This window comes from Podarcis liolepis, assembly GCF_965112155.1.
Source record: "Podarcis liolepis genome assembly, chromosome: 3".
In the NCBI taxonomy this organism is placed as follows: Eukaryota; Metazoa; Chordata; class Lepidosauria; order Squamata; family Lacertidae; genus Podarcis; species Podarcis liolepis.
This window is the reverse complement of record NC_139557.1, coordinates 30,188,727-30,207,790: the sequence shown is the minus strand read 5'-3', so window position 1 is coordinate 30,207,790 and position 19,064 is coordinate 30,188,727.

Below are 19,064 nucleotides of genomic sequence, written 5' to 3'. Positions count from 1 at the left end.
TTTGAAATGGAAATGTTAGATTTATGTGCGCCAGTTCTAGTGGTGCTATGAAGTTAAAAAGAAACAGAATTGTATGGGAACATTGGATAGTCAAAGTTGAAGAACCTACATAGTGGGCCGATCCAATAATTGTTGCAGACAACCTTGCCAGAGAACAGAAGATAATATGTTTGGGCCCAACAGATACGAATAGAGCATTTTCCAATTGCCTACTGTAGAATAAATTACCAGTAACATAGCTGGCTGCAGAAGAACTATTTACAGTAGCGGATTTTGGCAAATTCAAATGGAGGACAAAAAGCTCAGATTCTATACATTCAAGATTACTTTGGGTAGGATTACTATATGGTATCTCTTCAGCTCCAGAAGTATACCAAAGGATTATCCAATGAACAGCTGAGAGGCTCTACATGTCATGTGTTTATGCAGCTGATATCCTAGTGCAGGGGAGTTCAGAAGAGGAATATGATGCGGCAATATAATGACTTTTAGGTTTTGGGAAGGAAACTTGAAAGTGAATCTAGGAAAAGGCAAATTTGTCATGGCTCAAATAAAATAGGAATATTGAAAGAAACAAGACTTTCCCCATTGCTGTGAAAAGAATGGCCACAGCTAAAATAACTTATTGCAAGCATTTGTAGGCATGTTCTCTTATCTAGCAATGCTGATTCCAAATGTGGCAACAGTGACAGCACCATAGGATGGGTTTTGGCCCAAGATGTTGAGTTTTACTGGATGCCAGTAAAAGAGAAAGAAAGCATTTTCACAGTTAAAAGACCCATTAGGAAAAGCACCTGTGTTGAAGTACTACAACGTGGAAGAAAGGAATAAAAGAATAAGTAACTGTCAACAGATGTCAGTTCTACATTGATTACGTGCTGTTTTGTTGCAGACAGGCTAACCTGTTACATATGTTTCCACAGTGCTGCCAGTTACTCAAGAGGGTTACTATGATTAAATGGAGGGAAATGGCAAAAGTGTTTCGGAGGTACAGGATTCCACCAGTTTGTTATGTGCCAACCCAGTCTATGAGATTCCAGGAGTTCCAGGCACTTATTCGGGGTTCATGGAATGGGTTCCTATGAAATAGGGGGCTACAACTGGTAAGGGGAATTGGTGCTAGTAGAAGCAGTTCCATAATAATAATAATAATAATAATAATAATAATAATAATAATAATAATAATAATTTATGATTTATACCCCGCCCATCTGGCTGGGTTTCCCCAGCCACTCTGGGCAGTTTCCAACAAAACACTAAAATACAATAACCTGTTAAACATTAAAAGCTTCCCTAAACAGGGTTGCCTTTAGATGTTTGGTAAAAAGTTTGGTAGTTATTTTTCTCTTTGACATCTGGTGGGAGGGCGTTCCACAGGGCGGGTGCCACTATCGAGAAGGCCCTCTGCCTGGTTCCCTGTAACTTGGCTTCACACAGCGAGGGAACCACCAGAAGGCCCTCGGTCCTGGACCTCAGTGTCCGGGCAGAACGATGGAGGTGGAGACACTCCTTCAGGTATACTGGACCCCTAGTGCAGGTATGGGGGACTTTCTGGTGTTACTGAAGTACAGTTCCTGTCAGCCCCAGCAAACACAGCAAGTGGCCAGGAATGATGGGAGCTCAAGTTCAGTAACATCTGGAGAGCTAAAGATTTTCCACATTTGTTCTACTGCAAAGCCACCATTGGATACGATTCATGGGATCTCTTCCTTGCAGCTGAGGGACCAGTTTTACATAGCGAGCCCTCCGGGGCCTCAGGACAAAGACAGGACAAACACATTTTCTTGTTGTTTATTTAACAAAATAATGTTCAGTAGCTACAACATTACAAACCCGGAAGGCTTCGGCCTGATGTTCAGTTTGTAGTAGTCAAATGTGTGGATTGAAAATACAGTAAGTCAAAAACCTTCATTTGTGCTTAACCTTCTGGTTTTCCTATAAGCACAGATTCTTTTCATATAAGCAAACAGGGCAACTTTAGGTCAGAAATGGGCTCTCCTGTCCTTTTTTAAAATTCAGCATTCATAGAAAAGGCACATATCCTCACCTTCCATTTTCATGATTTGCATCTTATTGTGGAACTAAGCATGTGGCATGGTTAATTAATGCTGCCAACACTCTGCTCCACTAAATGATTGTTTAGCCTAGAGTGGAATAAAATACTACAATGACTAATACGGTATCATTATGTAACAGAAAATTAAAAATCTGATAATTTGATTGGAAGTCTCAGGTGAGTTTTCTGTATGAAAGCGTTAACCCCAAGTAGCTATAAACAGGTAAATGTTTTATTCATCCAACTGATAAGGAATAAATGCATATGATATAAATTATGTATAATTAATACTCTTGGGGTAAAAAAAAAGGCTCCTTATGCTAATAGGTTGTCGGTTAATTAAGAAATGGAATATGAGGCAAACAAAGGTGATTAGAACATACCGTGGGACCATAAACAGAAATCATGCCTTAAATAATCTCTCTATAAAAACACATTATACAGCAAACAATTTTGCTTCAATCCAGTGCAAAAGCTTAATGCTTTGTGGGGGGAAAACACAGTGAAGGGTTTTAAATAAGGAAAAACAGCTTGCAATAACAGTTCATGGGCTACAGAAATGCTTAGTGTTGTGGTTCTTTGTTTTAAATATTGACCTGAAGTAATTTGAGCTAAAGAGGAGCTAAAATGCTCACAAGCTGTGAAAACCTTCTGGTTCTTGAGAGGCTGCTCAAGTTTAGGTGTGCGATTGCCAGTATTGTGTGCGTTGTTTGGTCGTTCACCCAGAAAAATGTCAAAAAATCTTCCCTAAGTGGCAGCCAGTGGATATACGCTTTCCCATAGCTTGGCTGCAATCTTAGATCAACTTACCTGGAACTTACTTCTGAGGAGGAATTCTGTCATTAGGGCCAGATTTAGAGGTGGAAATTTAACATGTCAGGGGAGATGTTGACTCAGTTCCTACAGCCCTACATTCTGTGACTTGGAGTGCAAGTGTCTGAAGGAGGGAGATTTCAGAGAGTTGTGTGTTGATGTCCGCCAAGCCACCCCTAAATAATTCACATATAATTTTTGTTTAAGGTTTTTGGCATAATTTTGGCCACAACTTTATTAAAATACATAAATGTGAGTGGTTGCTTAGGCATAGGTTCCAACTATCTGTCCCCACCCCAGGACAGAACTGACTTCCGGATTCTAGCGAAAGCCAGTAAAGGAAAACAATATTGGGGAGAGCATGGAGCCGGGCACCAGACCCTCACCTCTCCCTGCGTGCTCCCGGGGGCTTGATGAGGCCCAAGCTACTGAAGGTAATGGGTTCCCTTTATATATCCAGCTGTCCTTTGGCAACAACAAATTGTCGCTGTTTTTTGTGTTGAATATATGCTATATGGTAATTTATGGACCTAATAAGTATCTAAAACCATTTGCACATAACAAAATATGTATTTTATCAAAGTAATTGTAGAACTGAAATACAATCAAGAAGAAGTGTATTAATAGTGAAATACAATTAAGAAGAAATATATTAATAGTTAAATAATTATTAAGCTCTAACTGTATTTAGGTTTTATTTTGTTTTTTATCTTATATTTTGGAAATGTACATCCAGGTTTTTTTCCTTTAATTTTTTTGGGGGCCCTCAAGAGAGTGGGGCCCTAAGCTATAGCTTGTTTAGCTTAGACGTAAATCCAGCATGGAATGGGATGCACTTCTTGGAGAGTATGCACATTGGAACGATGTACAGGAGCAGTCCTTTTTAGAGGGAGGATACACTGCAATATCTTCTTGCAGGTCCTCCTCATAGGAATAATAACACAAAGTGCTGCTGTGTACTCCAGGCCATGAGTTGCAGCAATCAAGGACTCTTGGTTAAAGGGTCAACTCTTGGATCATTGCCATTCCTTCCAGTACAGAGCAAGCCAAGCCATATGAGTGGTGAAATTTTGGGTGGTGGGAATCCTCCCGTTGCTTATTCAGATTAGGATTTGGAAGAGGAAGCACTCGCATTACAGAATGCATGCTTCATTGATGAGTGTGCTGTCCTCCCAAGGGTTTGTCTGATCAGCAAGCCCTAGGCTCTGTGGTTTAACCTGCGTCCTTAGTAAGTGTACCTTTAGGATTGCAGTTTTAGTCTGGGTCTAACCCATGAAGCTTTTGCTTCAGGATAAAGAAGAACAAACAAGAGAAGGATCGTGTGTGTGTGTGTGTGTGTGTACAAGCATTTCCATGTTATTGATTCACTTTCTAGGTATGGTAGCGCAAATTAGCCCTGGCACATGGGAATGGTGACGGAACAAAGAATAGAGATGGGGCAGGAGCAGCAAAATAAAAGAATATTTAAATGATTTCAAATGGATTGCAAAGTGTTGAATCATAAAAGGTTGGCAAAAAAAAGAAGCCCTCTCCTCATGAGGTCTGGCTAATATTAGGAATTACTGCCTCAAACGCTGCAGGTGTGGACCCATTTCTTTCACTGTGAGCAAATGGGGTTGCAACTGCCTTTGACAATGTAAAAGCTGCAGAAGCCTTGTGCCCCGGGGCAGACAATGATGTTGGGGAGATGCTGATTTTAGGACAGAAAATTACAATGGTTATGTAGTAAACAGCACCTGGAAGTTTACTAATGATTTTTACAATTAACAGCAGCACAGTGGTCTTGATTATTCATGCATGCTTTCTATGAAAGAAAAGAAAAGAAGCAGATGTTGACGAGAGTCACATGGGCTGTGGGTTTTGTTGCCGGGTTTTGTTGTTGTTGTTTTTTTGCAACCGGAGGTAGAACCTCCTTCCTGTTATCAGCTTATTCCAGCAATAACGTGCAGAAAGCAGAGATTGGCTGGCTTTAACATGATTTAATGCCATGTTATATATTCTTAATAGATCTTTGTGTATGAGCTGGCACGTCGGATGCATCCAGTGGCTTGTTTGTTTTTCCACTACAAATGGGGTTTGATGTGGAGACAAGAGTATGCGGCGCTCAGGCTTACCCCAAATGACATAATCATACAAGTCTCTTGTGTTCGCACAATGATGAGATGCTTCTGGAATAATAAGTCCGATGATGCCTGGAGACTCCTTTGGAAAGTTCACCAGGTGTTCATCTGCTGCCTTGGTTAATTTTACCAGGCAGAGATGCCCTACCCTATGACTTGCAATAGACATTTGAAATTACAGCAAGGTCTCGTGGAACCTCAGGTTTTGCCAAGGCTATTGTTTTCTCATTTATTTGCAGGGGTCGGGTTTGGTTTACTGGGAATGTAATCTGTTTCCAAATGGATTTGTAGTTTGGAGGAGAAGAGGGATGAAAACAAAGATATGCTGACTAGCCTGGAATAGGACTAGTCAATAGCTTGATTCACCTACTCTCAAAGAAAGGTATTGCAAAGGAAAAACCATATTGTTGTCCTCTTGGTAAATATGAAGGATTTTCTACCCAGGGGTAAATAACCAGTGGCCCCCTAGATGTTGTTAGACTTCAACTCCCAATAGACCCAGCTAGTATGGTCAGTAGCCAAGGATGATGAGAATACAATAAAACCATAGCAAATGATTTGCATATCACAATACAATAAAATGATTATTTATTATTTCCATCTATAGACTACTTTACTATCCAAATGACACTGAAGCAGTTTACATACATAATAAGTACAGGAAAACCTTATTGAGTTATCTGCAAAATAAAATACATAAAATTTATAGCAAAATACATAAAAATGTATTTGTTTTGTTTTTATGCCTGAAGTCTTTACAAAGCTAAATGCAATTGTTTAGCTGTTACATTTGCTACACTGTTATGTTTCATTTACCAAATGGGTTTTGACTGTTAAATTTGAGGTGTTAGTGGATAGTCACTAATAAAACAAAGAATCAAGCAAGCAAGACAAACCACGCCTATATATGATTTTTCAAAAATGAAAGTTTTTGAAACTTAAACTTTGAACTTCCCCAAATCATTTACTTTTAATAATCTCCTTGGCAGTCAACACTGGTTTGTGTCAAAAAATACCAAATAACTCTCTTGCTTCTGGTGCACATTAAGCTACCCAATTAGTGAAATTATATTTCTGATTTTACTGTTAATTGTACATTTTTAGAAACACATTTAAAAATTGATGCTGGGAAATTGTTCTAACTTTGACATTTTAAAATTCATTTTGTAGTGGAGAACCTTTGTTTTTAGGGATTATAGATTTTAAGTTTTTAACTTGAATCATATTCTTTAGTTGTTAATTCAGTGTCTACTTTAAACCATTCAGGGGAATGATCTATCAGTGTTCTATGATTCTGTGATTTCATGGTTGGTATTCAACGTGCTCCATTTCTTAGTCACTTACTCGTGCAAAATTCAAGCATATTGAGGCCAAGATTAATGCAGAGACTTACTATAGAACACAGCAAGTTGTTTTCTTTCAATGCATTCAATGGGGATTCTAATCAGTTAGGGACAATTGGGGTCTGTAGAGATTAGGACAGTAATTCAGTTTGCTTTTAAGGTTGAATCCACCCAATTCACAGTTCCTTGAAAGTATATGCAAACTGAAACACAGTCATTCTTCAGAATCTAAATATTAGGGGCCATCTAATCTAGGCCACTGAAAATATAATGTTGCATGCCACTCCAAACTCAGAGTGGTGCGAGATTCCGGGAGTTCCAGGCTCCTATGCAGGGTTCGTGTTTCCTCTGGAAAACTGTGGTGTCTTTATGATATATGGTTTACTTACACACATATATATAACCTGAGCCTATGATGGAGGGGCTCACAGCATTAACACCCCAAGAAGGTCTTGTTTCTCCCATAGCCACAGCCTTCATTTCCAGGCTGCAGCCTACAGCCTCCTGCTTCTAGCCTCTAGCCCACACACATCTCAACTCTGGCTTTTGTCCTTCTAACTACCAGCCAATTGAAGGAGCGGGACCTAGCCATCTCTTCTCTGGCACAGAGCCACTTCCTTTGATACCTTAACAAACCATACTTAGGCCATTATCTCACTAAGAAGCTGGACTAGCTATTCCAGCAATTGAAACCTTGCTGGATCCAGGAATTGGAAGGAGACTTGGGCATACAGCCCATACCAACTCACAACAACATGCTCTTAACAGTAATGTTTCTTATAGGTACAAAGCAATGCTTCAAAATAGAATTGGCCATCTCCCCATAGTACTTCATTCTCATGGGATGTGGGTGGTGCTGTGGTCTAAACCACTGAGCCTCTTGGGCTTGCCAATCAGAAGGTTGGCAGTTCGAATCCCCACAACGGAGTGAGCTCCCATTGCTCTGTCCCAGCTCCAGCCAACCTAGCAGTTTGAAAGCACGACAGTGCAAGTAGATAAATAGGTACCACTGTGGTGGAAAGGTAAACTGAGTTTCTGTGCACTCTAGTTTCCATTGTGGTGTTCTGTTTTGTCATGCTGGCCACATGACCTGGAAAGCTGTCTGTGGACAAATGCCGGTTCCCTCAGTCAGAAAACGAGATGAGTGTTGCAACCCCATAGTTTTCTTTGGCTGGATTTAACCGTCCAGGGGTCCTTTACCTTTACTTCATTCCAAACTTCATTCTACGGCATGGATGGGGAACAGGTGGTTCTGCTGGACCACACCAGCATCACTGACCATTTAGCCATGGTGGCTGCGACTGATGGCAGTCAGAGTCCAACAACATCTGAAGTGCCAGAGGTCTCTTATCCCAGTTCTACAGGATAAAACGACCACTGCAAGCCACCAGCATGCTAGGATGGGACAATTTTCAAAGTGTCCCTAACTACTTTCAAATGAATTTCTCTCCCTACTGTATTCTCCTGACCTCAACTTCTTTGATCTGAAAATGCTTCGTGCAGCAGGCTGGCACATGTGCTATGTGCAAACATGTCATGTTCCACTTACCATCTGCCTTAGCTAGATGTGTACACACATCTATATGGGCTATTTAAAAATGTATTGGACAGACGCTGTTCTGTGAGAGATGTTGGGAAGGAGCTCTTTCAGATGGGAGAAGCAAGGCAGGTATAAAATAATTGGAACCATAATGACAAAAGAGAGGTTTTTCAAGATGTTAGATATAGTATATACACACCCACCCCACTCCTGAAGAAACCGCCTTCTCATTCACTGGACCCTACTGTTTTCATCGAAGGATTGTGAAATGTTTCTTCCTTGCTTGGAAGAAACAGGAAGAGAACAGATTTTGATCTTCTAATGAGAAGTCAAATATGGTGTCAGTTAACACCATAGATTTTAGACTGATAAACACAAGGCTGCTACCACAGAAGCAGATGCTAATATAAGCACATATCAAGGATATAAATGCTTCTCTGAATATTTTTATGGCACCCGTTTTTGAAACACCTTATCGGACCTGTGATCGCAATGTCTACTCTGTTATGAAGATAGCCATTACAGGGAAGTTCTTGAAGGGACACAAAGCCTGGGTTTGAATCCCACCTTTTGGCATTAATCTCACTGGGTGAGTTTGGAAAAAGCTAATGAGTCACAATCCAACTCCATCACAGGGTTTTTTGTGAAGTTAAATGATAATTACAATAGCCAAAAGTTTCTATTTAGGGCATTTCCAGCTGTCAGAGAGCTGTCACACTTTTGTACACTGAAAAGTGGCATATGAGCAGAATCTACAGTTAGGTTTTTTTTTAAAGGCTTCCATGTTTGATAAAACATTTTGCCCTTTAGCATGTCTGAGTTTCAGGAGAAAATCTCACCTTACAAAAATTCAGTTCAGTGCCAATATATTTTATATCTCTTATTCATTTAGGACGTTGGGGCTGTAATCCTTAACACAAGTATCTGGGAGTAGGGGTGTGGGAGAAGGTTGATTCAGTTTTCATTTAAAGGAAAAACCTAACTGATTCACACTTTCTGAAACAATCCATGTAGGATTGCAATGCATGCTGGGGGTATTGCTTTCTATATCATTGAGCTGTACAGTGGTACCTCGGTTTACAAACTTAATTCGTTCCGGAAGTCTGTTCTTAAACCAAAGTGTTCTTAAACTGAGGCACGCTTTCCCTACTGAGGCCTCCTGCCACTGGTGCCATTCCACCATTCGGCTTCTGTTCGTCTTCCAATGCAAAGTTCGCTAACCGAAACACCTACTTCCAGTTTTTAGGAGTTCGTTGCCCGAATAGTTCGTTAACAGGACTGTTCGTAGACCGAGGTACCACTGTATAAAATCTAGTAATAATCATTCCTATCCATCCAGGATGTGGTTGGTTTTTTTTGAGGGGGCTTGTTTTTTTGTTTTTAAAATGCTTTTCTTTGTTTTTAATTTGCTTGCTAATATGAGTTACCCAAAAGTTGAGCTGTAGTACTAATTGCAAGTTTCTGAAATGAGTCCTTGGAGACCACTGCAATCTCCGTCTCTCAGGCCCCCTGTCAAATCAATAGTTTACAGAGTGCAGCAAACAGAATATTTTGCAAGGTTGAAGAATGTCACTCCACATTTCAAGGTCTTTCGGAAAAAGAAATGAAGTAGGATGACAGGTCCTGACACTTCACTCCCACTCACTTATTAGGGTAGCCTTTTACCAAGACTGGAGCCTCGTGGAGAATATTAAGTGCATCTTCCTAATCTGCATAATCAGCTGTCATAGTCTTATTGTCACAAGATATGGGGTGGGTGGGTGTTGCCTACTTGGTGGGGAAGCAAATCTAGGCCAAATGCGAGGAGCGTTTTCTTAGCCCTTGGGGACTTCTATTACAATATCCTTGGGGATTTCTATTACTGAAAGTCCAGCATCCAGTCCAAATATTTATTTTTTTATTACATTAATATCATCCAAGGTTTGTTTTAATGTCCTCCAAGGAGCTCAAGGTGGTATAGGCCTGAGTTCTCGTCACTCACACACATTTTTATCATTGCAGCAATGCAGGCGAATCACTGCTTGTTTGAATAGTGTTGAACAGCAACACCTTACTCTCTTTGGAGCAACCTAGCCTCTTCCAGTGTTGCCTCTCTGATATGCTAACTTCTGGGCATCAAGTTTACATGCAATATGAAGGGGATCAGAGTCACTTCCAGATTTTGGAGTGTCTTTGGGCAAAACATCTTCTATGGATCCTCTCCCTCCACAGAGACGAGCTCCTCACAGTCATGGTTTTTCTCTTCTGCTCTTGCTCCCCCCTCCTCTTCCTCACAATTGCTACAACTTTTTCATTTATCGTGCAGAAAGCGAGTGAACAAGCAACCAGTGGCATCTACCGTCGGCGACCATTTTGCATGCATCCGATTGACACACAGCTGCCAACGTGTGGGCCCTTTTGGACCCTGAAGAAGGCAGAATGGGGCAGAATGGATTAGGGCGGGCCAGGAACTGAAGCCCCAAACAAAACAATCACTGCTGGTACCGCTTCCCACTGCTTTCTGCACCTTCATGAGGGGCAGATGAACAAGCAGTTAGATTGTGATGGTGGAGAGAAGACTCAGGACCAGGGGACTCTTGTCAATGCCCCATCCCAATTAGTGTTTCAGTTCATGGGAGATACCTAAGCATCCCTACCCTTGATGTCAGCCTTGTGAAGGACCAAAGACATCATCCCACTTGTATTCTGAAGTGGTACAGTCCTGGAAGGTCTTCATCACAGTTGTTGCCCCCCCCCATGTGTTATCAGCACTTAGTTGGAACTGAATTTTCACTCCAGGCTTCTACTAAATATTACTCTGATGCTGAAATTGCTTTCTTTTGGATGAGCTATCACACCAAGGTCCTGATCATTTTCTAATTAATGATCTCTTGTCACTTTTTCTATTAAAGATCTCCTGGCACTTTTCAAAAGAGATAGCACTAGCCTCAGTGCATTGGCCTAATTCCAGCTCGGGTAATTACATCCTGTGTCCCTAAGTACGTTTGGCAATTTAAAGGAGATGGACTTCTTCTTTACCCTTGCACTGACCCTGTCACATCTCTTTTGGTTCTTCTTTGACTCAAACTCTTCTGGATTTTATTTTTAAAGGTGATATGCTGCTTGAATTTTTGGATGTGGAGTAATGACTTTGCAGAGGTAGACAGAGAACACTGTGATTGATTGTATTTCTGAGAATGTAAAGATGAAGGGCTGGTCATGAACTTGCCCTCCAAAGAAAGGGATGACAGAAGAGGTCAAAAACTTGTTCCCTACAACTCTAGAAGATAGAACTAGATTGAAAGGGCTTAAGCTCCAAAGGGGCAGATTTTGGTTGAACATCAGGAGAAGCCCAGCAACAGCAGCATGAACCACCAGTAAAAGTATGAACTCTCCGTATTTCTGAAGTATATATTCACAGTAGACTATGGGGAGGATCATGTTTGTGTTGCAATATCTCTGCAAGGTCTATCACCTTACTTTGGCTGTTTCCAGCTGGCCTAATCAGAGCAGGGCTTTTCTTATGTCCTTATGTTCCATCTTTAGGAACAAGAGTGGAACTTTGAATATAAAATCCAGCGATTTGTCATCTCCATCTTTTAATAGTGATGAGAATTTGACAGATTCCTTGCAAAGAAGCAAATGAAAAAAACCAACAATATAGTACAGTGGTACCTTGGGTTAAGAACTTAATTCGTTCTTGAGGTCCATTCTTAACCTGAAACTGTTCTTAACCTGAAACTGTTCTTAACCTGAGGTACCACTTTAGCTAATGGGGCCTCCTGCTGCTGCTGCGCCACAAGAGCATGATTTCTGTTCTCATCCTGAAGCAAAGTTCTTAACCCGAGGTACTATTTCTGGGTTAGCAGAGTCTGTAACCTGAAACGTCTGTAACCCGAGGTACCACTGTAGTCCTTTAAAATAAAAACCAAAGCATCACTTCGACAAGCGTTTGTTCCTGCCTGTAATTTTGGAGTTGCTGTCCAATGTTTTTATTTACTTATCAACGTGCCATTCACTCACTATTCATTTCACTGATCTTTCATTTGCATAGTTCCAGAGCATATTATTTCCATTGTATTTTTTAAAAAGTACCCCAAGCTGTTGCTATACAGAAAAATAATAAAAATTGCAGAGAAGTCTGTCATTACAACATTAGCCTGCAATCACGACAAACAAAATAAAATGCTACATGGAGGAACCAAATAGCAACAGGATTATTATTTAAGCAGATACAGGAATCTGACTACCAGAAAAGAGTGGGTTTGGGGCGGGGAAGAGAAAGAGGGAAAGAGAAAATCTAAGCCAAGACTGACTGGCATCCCTGTTTTGAATAATAATCATGTCAAATGAAATCACAGAATCCCATTGAGATCCTCAGAATCTTATACAGGGATGCAGAACCTTTTTTCCCCCATCTGAGGGCCACAATACCACCTGGGCAACCTGAAGAGGCTTAAAGAGGCATGTGGGACTGCATTCACCCCCTACCCCTGATGTAGTTCCTTCCATTTATCTTCTTGAGAGTCTGGTGTTCTCACGGGTCATGATTACACAATGTACAGTGGTACCTCTGGTTACGTACTTAATTCATTCTGGAGGTCTGTTCTTAACCTGAAACTGTTCTTAACCTGAGATACCACTTTAGCTAATAGGGCCTCCCGCTGCTGCCACGTCGCCAGAGTGCAATTTCTGTTCTCATCCTGAGGTAAAGTTCTTAACCCGAGGTACTACTTCCAGGTTAGCAGAGTCTGTAACCTGAAGTGTTTGTAGCCCGAGGTACCACTGTACCTGGCAGTATGTTTGCTTCTGTTGTGGCTGCAACATGGAGATGGGAGACAAGTCCGTGAGGGAGCAGAGTTTTGGCAACTAACCACACCAAGAGTGACAGACCCTCCAAGTGTCCCTATTTTCCAGAGACAGTCCTGGATTTACAGAAGCCGTTCCAGTTTCTTATTTCATCCCAGAATGTCTTGCTCTCCCTTAGGACATCCCTATTTCAACTGGAGAAATGTTGAAGGGTATGGAGTTAAGCGACCCCTGAGCCAAGGAGATAAGTAGCTACAGTCGTACCTTGGAAGTCAAACGGAATCTGTTCTGTAAGTCTGTCTGACTTCCAAAACATTCAAAAACCAAATTGCAGCTTCTGATTGGCTGCAGGAAGCTCCTGCAGCCAATCAGAAGCCGTGGAAGCTCCGTTGGATGTTTGGGTTCCACCCCCCAAAAAAACCCACATGTTCACAAACCAGTTTGCGGCATTGGGGAGACAAAACGTCCAAGTTCCAGGGCATTCAACAACCAAGGTACGACTGTATACACCCTTTAGGAGACATCTGAAGGCAGCCTTGCGTGGGGGAGTTTTCTGATGTTTGATGTTTAATTATGTTTTTATATATGCTGGAAGCCTCCCAGAGTGTCTGGGGCAACCCAATCAAATGGGAGGGGTATAATTATAACAATTATTAATATTGTTATGGAATACGACGTCCCTATTTTCATAGGAGAAATGTTGAAGGGTATGAAGTAACATAGAATCGTAGCATTGTAGAATTAAAAGGCACTGTGAGGGTCATCTAGTCCAGCTCTCTGCAATGCAAGACTTCAGCCCAAGGTGGGACCCCAACCCTCATCCCTAAGATTAAGCGTCTCATGCTCTACCAACTGAGCTACCTCATGGTGGTTTGTTGTTTTTGTTTTAACTACTTATTTGCATTTTTGTCTTGTATTTTTATCTTGTGAACTGCCCTGAACTCTGTTGATGAAGGACTATCTATAAATCTAAATAACAAGAACAGCAACAGCAGCAACAACATGATGTGAAGTATCTGTTGACTGAGTGACTTCTTGTGACTAAAACATTTGTGGATCAAGTGACTAGGGAGGTAATGCAGACTGGCCTTGGACCAGTCCTCTCAGTTAAGCACTGGGAGTTCAGGCAATCTGGTTCAGAGTTTAGCAGTCCTTTGGAATGATTGGAGAACGGACAAAATTTCCTTCGTTTTCAGTTCATAGCCAGCGCACACATCCAGCCAGGACTTATTAAATCATTAATATACCAAAGAAATAATAAAACTTTGCAGAACACAATGCAAATGCATTCCTCAATATATTAAAGGGATTTTAATCTCTCATGGAACGAGAGAAAGTAATTTAAAAGTCACTCTTTATAAAATAGTGCTACAGCCTTATTAAACCAATTACGTTTCTGTGTTTTAAAGATAGAATTACTCTTATATTAATGCCTGAAGCACATTATATCTTTGTTCTTAACCAGGAGATTGCTTTAAATCAATTATATCCTATGACAATGGTCTTTTTGTGTGTGTGTTACTATAATATGAATAGATCTGCAGCAATGTTGCCCCACCAACCCAGTATTGGCTTGTTCCAGAGCAAGGCCAACTTAAACTGTTCGGGGACCCTGGTGCAGTTCTCAGAATAGCCCCCCTTCACTTCCCAATAGAGGGCTGCCTTCAGATGTCTTCTAAAAATTGTGCACTTCTGTTTGTTTTGCACTGATAATTACCCTCCTTTTGGTCCTTCCTCAGAAGAAAGCCAAGGCTGCAATCCTGTACCCACTTATCTGGGAGTAAACCCCATTAAACACAATGAGACTTACTTCTGAGTAGACATGTAGAGCACTATTTTGTAAGTTAATGCCTGCCTTGACTTCAGCTACTTACTGTGTAATAGCATCCGCAGAAACTTAACTTGCAGAGAGTACCTGATCTCAGATGAAACCACCATGTTTTCGTTCAGTTTGATAAGTGGAATATGGCCATTGAATGTACATTGAGTGTGTGTGTGTGTGTGTGTGTGTGTGTGTGTGTGTATGTACCCTGCACCTCTCCACCCAGCAGCAAAGTTGTTGCTGTTTACCAGGCGGGTGCAAGGCAAGGAGGTAAGGAGTTTGGCACTGTGCAGGTGCGTCAGCAGGAGTAACAGTAACGATAATTCAAGAAATTATTGGTGAGTGTGCCAATACTCTGAACCTGAAAGAAGACTATGCAATTGAGACTAATTAATGTACTTGCTGTCTGAGAAGCAGGCAATCGCTGTCAGCCGGTTTCACATTCAGTCAAGCTGTCAAGTCATTCATTCAGGCTGCGTGATCCTAGAAGCAATTGTACTTGCATTTCAGAAGGAACGAGGCCAGGAGAATATCCCCGAAGCTTTGGGGCTCAGGGGAATTTCTTTCTGCCAAATTCAATGGGAAATTTTCTATTAAGTTTTCCATTTTTTTACCTCGCTCTTCAGCTGAAAAAAAGAGGCTCCCAGTGAAGCTTACAAATAACAATAATAAAAAAGCCCTCGCCTTCAGGTTTGCAATCTATTCTCAAGACTGAAGTCATAGACCCAGCTAGCTGAATACTTCTCAATACATTTCCCTATAGCAGAAGTAGGGAATCTTCTTCACTCCCTGTTAGGCAGCATTGCAGGGGCTGAATGACAGTGGTAGGTCAAAAGTGGGTGTGGCCAGAGGAAAAAAGTGAGTGGAGCAATGGTTTAACTCTATCATCTCCAGGAGCAATACCACCCCATCCTGCTACAACCTGCAGGCATTTCTGGTGGTTGAGCAAAGGGGCATTTTCACCCATAAGACTTTTCCATCCTGTTTCCACTTTTGTATTTAGAACAAAGAAATCCTGATAAAAATTCAAAGTTAAAAGTTTTATATTAAACAGTAGTACATCTTTTAAAACTTTCATTCCTTGCAGAATATGCCTTTTTAAATGTACCATATTTTTCACTCTATAAGATGCACCCGACCATAAGATGCACCTAGTTTTAGAGGAGGAGAACAAGAGAAAAAATATTCTCTCCCTCTCTGTGCAGCACCTCTCCAGCAAAGCGGGAGGAGAAATGGAAGGGGCTCCGTTTCTCCTCCCGCTTTGCTGAAGGGGCGCTGCGCAGCTTTCCCTCTCTGCGCAGCGCCTCTTCAGCACTGAAGAGGCGCTGCGCAGAGAGGGAAAGCTGCGCACCGCCTCTCCAGCGAAGCGAAATCAGAACAGCAGCGAAAGCAGCGACCCCCCTTGCTGTTCTGGCTTCTGGGATAGCCATGCCAAGCCTCTTCAGGGCAGGGGTTGTGTTCATCCCATTGCCCTGAAGAGGCTTCGCGTGACTATCCTTGAAGCCAGGAGGGCAAGAGGGATGGGTGCACACCGATCCCTCTTGCTCTCCTGGCTTCAGCGATAGCTGCACAGCCTGCATTCACTTCATAAGACGCACACACATTTCCCCTTACTTTTTAGGAAGGGGGAAGTGTGTCTTATGGAGCGAAAAATACGGTACTTATTCTCGAAATACACATGTTAAACAAGCCTTTCCACCTTCAAAATAAAACTTTCGAAACATTATACATTTTAAAGAGCTGAAAACTATATAAGAAAATTCAGTAAATGATAAGGCTGGTGGATGACTAAAACTGTGATTCCTACAATCAGATCAGATTTCACAAAGAATGAATTCCTCAAACATTTTAGCTGAACAATCCTTTTGTCATTTCCATCCATTAAAAAAACCCACTGCCAATTTAAATCCTCCCGTGCATATATTTCAATATAGATATCCAGAATTTTAGAAAAACAAGAAAGCACATTGATGAAGTTATTTTCCATCAAGAGCTCATGTTTTATATACCAAAATATAATCCTCACAAAATTCCAGTACAGTTTTACAGTGAGAGAGAAGTTAAGAGAATAAAAATGTCTCGGGCAAGAGGAAGCAATTTATTGAATATGATCCAAGTGTTTGCCTAAATTATGGGGGGGAAGATTACATCCAGGTCAAGATTGTGTCAGATAAGTGCTGAATTCTCTGTGTAGACTCTTATTTTCTTGAGATTTGGTTTCTTTTTTAACCTAGTTGCACACAACTCAGAACAGTTTGAACAAGAAATTGTATCTGCATTCCAGATGTTCTGAAAATTTTATCACAATGAATACAGTGTCTGAGTTTCATAAATGACGTTATGATAACAGAATGACAATATGTAAATGCTTCAGATTTTGTAACACACATAAAGCTCTTCTTCTCTTGAGGGAATAAAACACTGTTTCCCTCTCCTTCTTGCACCACAATGCATTGGTCTGAACTCACTTTTTCTCAGCAAGATTGCCAGGTAGTATGAATAGTAGCAGTGCTTTTTGAAGGGGAAAAAGGTGGCAGAATTATCATGAAGTTGGTTTGTTTGTCTGTTGCAGGCCCAGTCGCAGTCGTGTCCCCCCCCCCCCCGCTGGGCAGTTGCAAAATGTAAGATGTGAGTAATAAACTCAAGCAGACAATGATCTTTATTGATTACAGATTCATTATTGAATTATTCAATTTTAAAAAGGTAATGGAACCCAGTTCCCCCAAGTTCCTGCTCAAAAACCAATTAACACCCTGTGTGGTAGTCAGTAGACCTGTTGAAATTAATGAACATGAAAATGAGGTCCATTAATTTCAACAGGTCTATTCTGAGTAAACTTAGTTGAAGGCCACCCTGCTGAAGGGGAATACCCAGGTACGCCAGCCTTCCAATTTTTCACTCATATATCCTTATGAAACCTCAGGCTCAAGGGCTGGACCTTGAATCTGGACCTCTGGGCATCTCTACCCAGCCCTCAAGACTCTGTCCAGGTCACTGTCCTTGTCCCCAGGCTGCGTCTTTCCCTGGTCTAGATTGAGTTATTGAGACCTTGTGTTTGGATGGGATGTGTCCCTGAACTGTGATGCTATTGCTTACTGGTGTGGCTGGAGAGATATCAGATGATGGTTTAGAAACCTCTGGCTTTTGCATGGTTGGAACACAGCCTATTGTACCAAGGTGAGTTGCCTCAGGGACCTTCTGTCTTCAAAGCCTCCCTCCATATGTACCTACCCAGACCCTGAGATCATCTCCTGAGCCCCTTCTTTGTGTGCCTCCTTCATGAGAGGTCCTGAGGGTGGCAACACGAGAATGGGCCTTTTCTGCAGTGACTTCCTCTTTGTGGAACACTCCCCCCAGAGAGGTTCGGTTGCCGCCTTCATTATACACCTTTAGGCGCAAGGCAAAAACTTGCCTCTTTAACTAGGTCTTTGGCTGATTGACATGGAATGCCCTTTTAAAATATGCTGGGAAAAGGGGGTGGGGATATTGGGTTGCTTTTGTTTCTGTTATGTATTTTATGTTTCTTTATTGTGGTCTTATCTTCTGAACCACCCTGAGACCTGTGGATATAGGGCGGTATATAAATTTAATAATAATAATAATAATAATAATAATAATAATAATAATAATAATAATAATAATAGCTGATGCTATACCACTGAGCTACAGCTCCTTCCTTTCTGTTTTACATCGTTATGCTGAGGGTGGGCTCGATTTACATGACAAAGGTTACAGCAGCCCCCTTACTCTGAGAACGTTATTCAGGTTCCTATGATACCAACATAATCCGACCACTGTTATCTGGAAGCAAGTCCCGTTAGCTTTTATGGAAATAAGTTCCACAAGAAAGTAAGTGTTCATAAAACGGCAGTTTTAAAAGCTGAATTTCTGGGACAGTTCACAGGGACTCTTCTTGATATCAACAGAACGATCAGAGATTAATAAAAAAGACAATGCCCCCAAAATAGCATTTCTTTGGTTTTCTTTGCCATTCATGTACAGAGAGATGTAGATAGCAACTGTTATCGGAGACCACTGAAAAACTATTCAAATGGCACATTTTCCAAGATACACCGCTCAAACAAAATTAGAATTATTAATTAACTGCATGGGAATAAATTTGAATATATTACTCTCTTTTTTAGAGTCTTTGCTGTTTTATATCTCAACACTTATCTTTTAGGGAATTTCACGCCTCTGCAACAATCCAATTTGGTGGGTTATCTCAGTGGAAGAAGGGGCTGCATGCGAGTTTAAAAGGAAGAGGCTCAGTTAATTAAAAGTGTATTAGCTCCTGCTCATAATTATAATCAAACTACAACTGGAATTTGACAGGTGCTTGGCCAGAAAGGAAGTACTAAATATATGGCAGGGAAGGGGGGGGGGAGGAGAGCTCCAAAGACATTTTGAGGGCATTTTATCATAGATTTTATCCTGTTGATGGTATTTCAGATATGGTTTCCTTTCTCCTCAATCATTTCAGTTTTCGCATCGTCTATATAGTAGGGGTTAACTGGTGTGCTGCTCCTTTCGATTACTGACAATCCTATACAAGGTGTGTTCAGCAGTGTGAGGCGGGGGA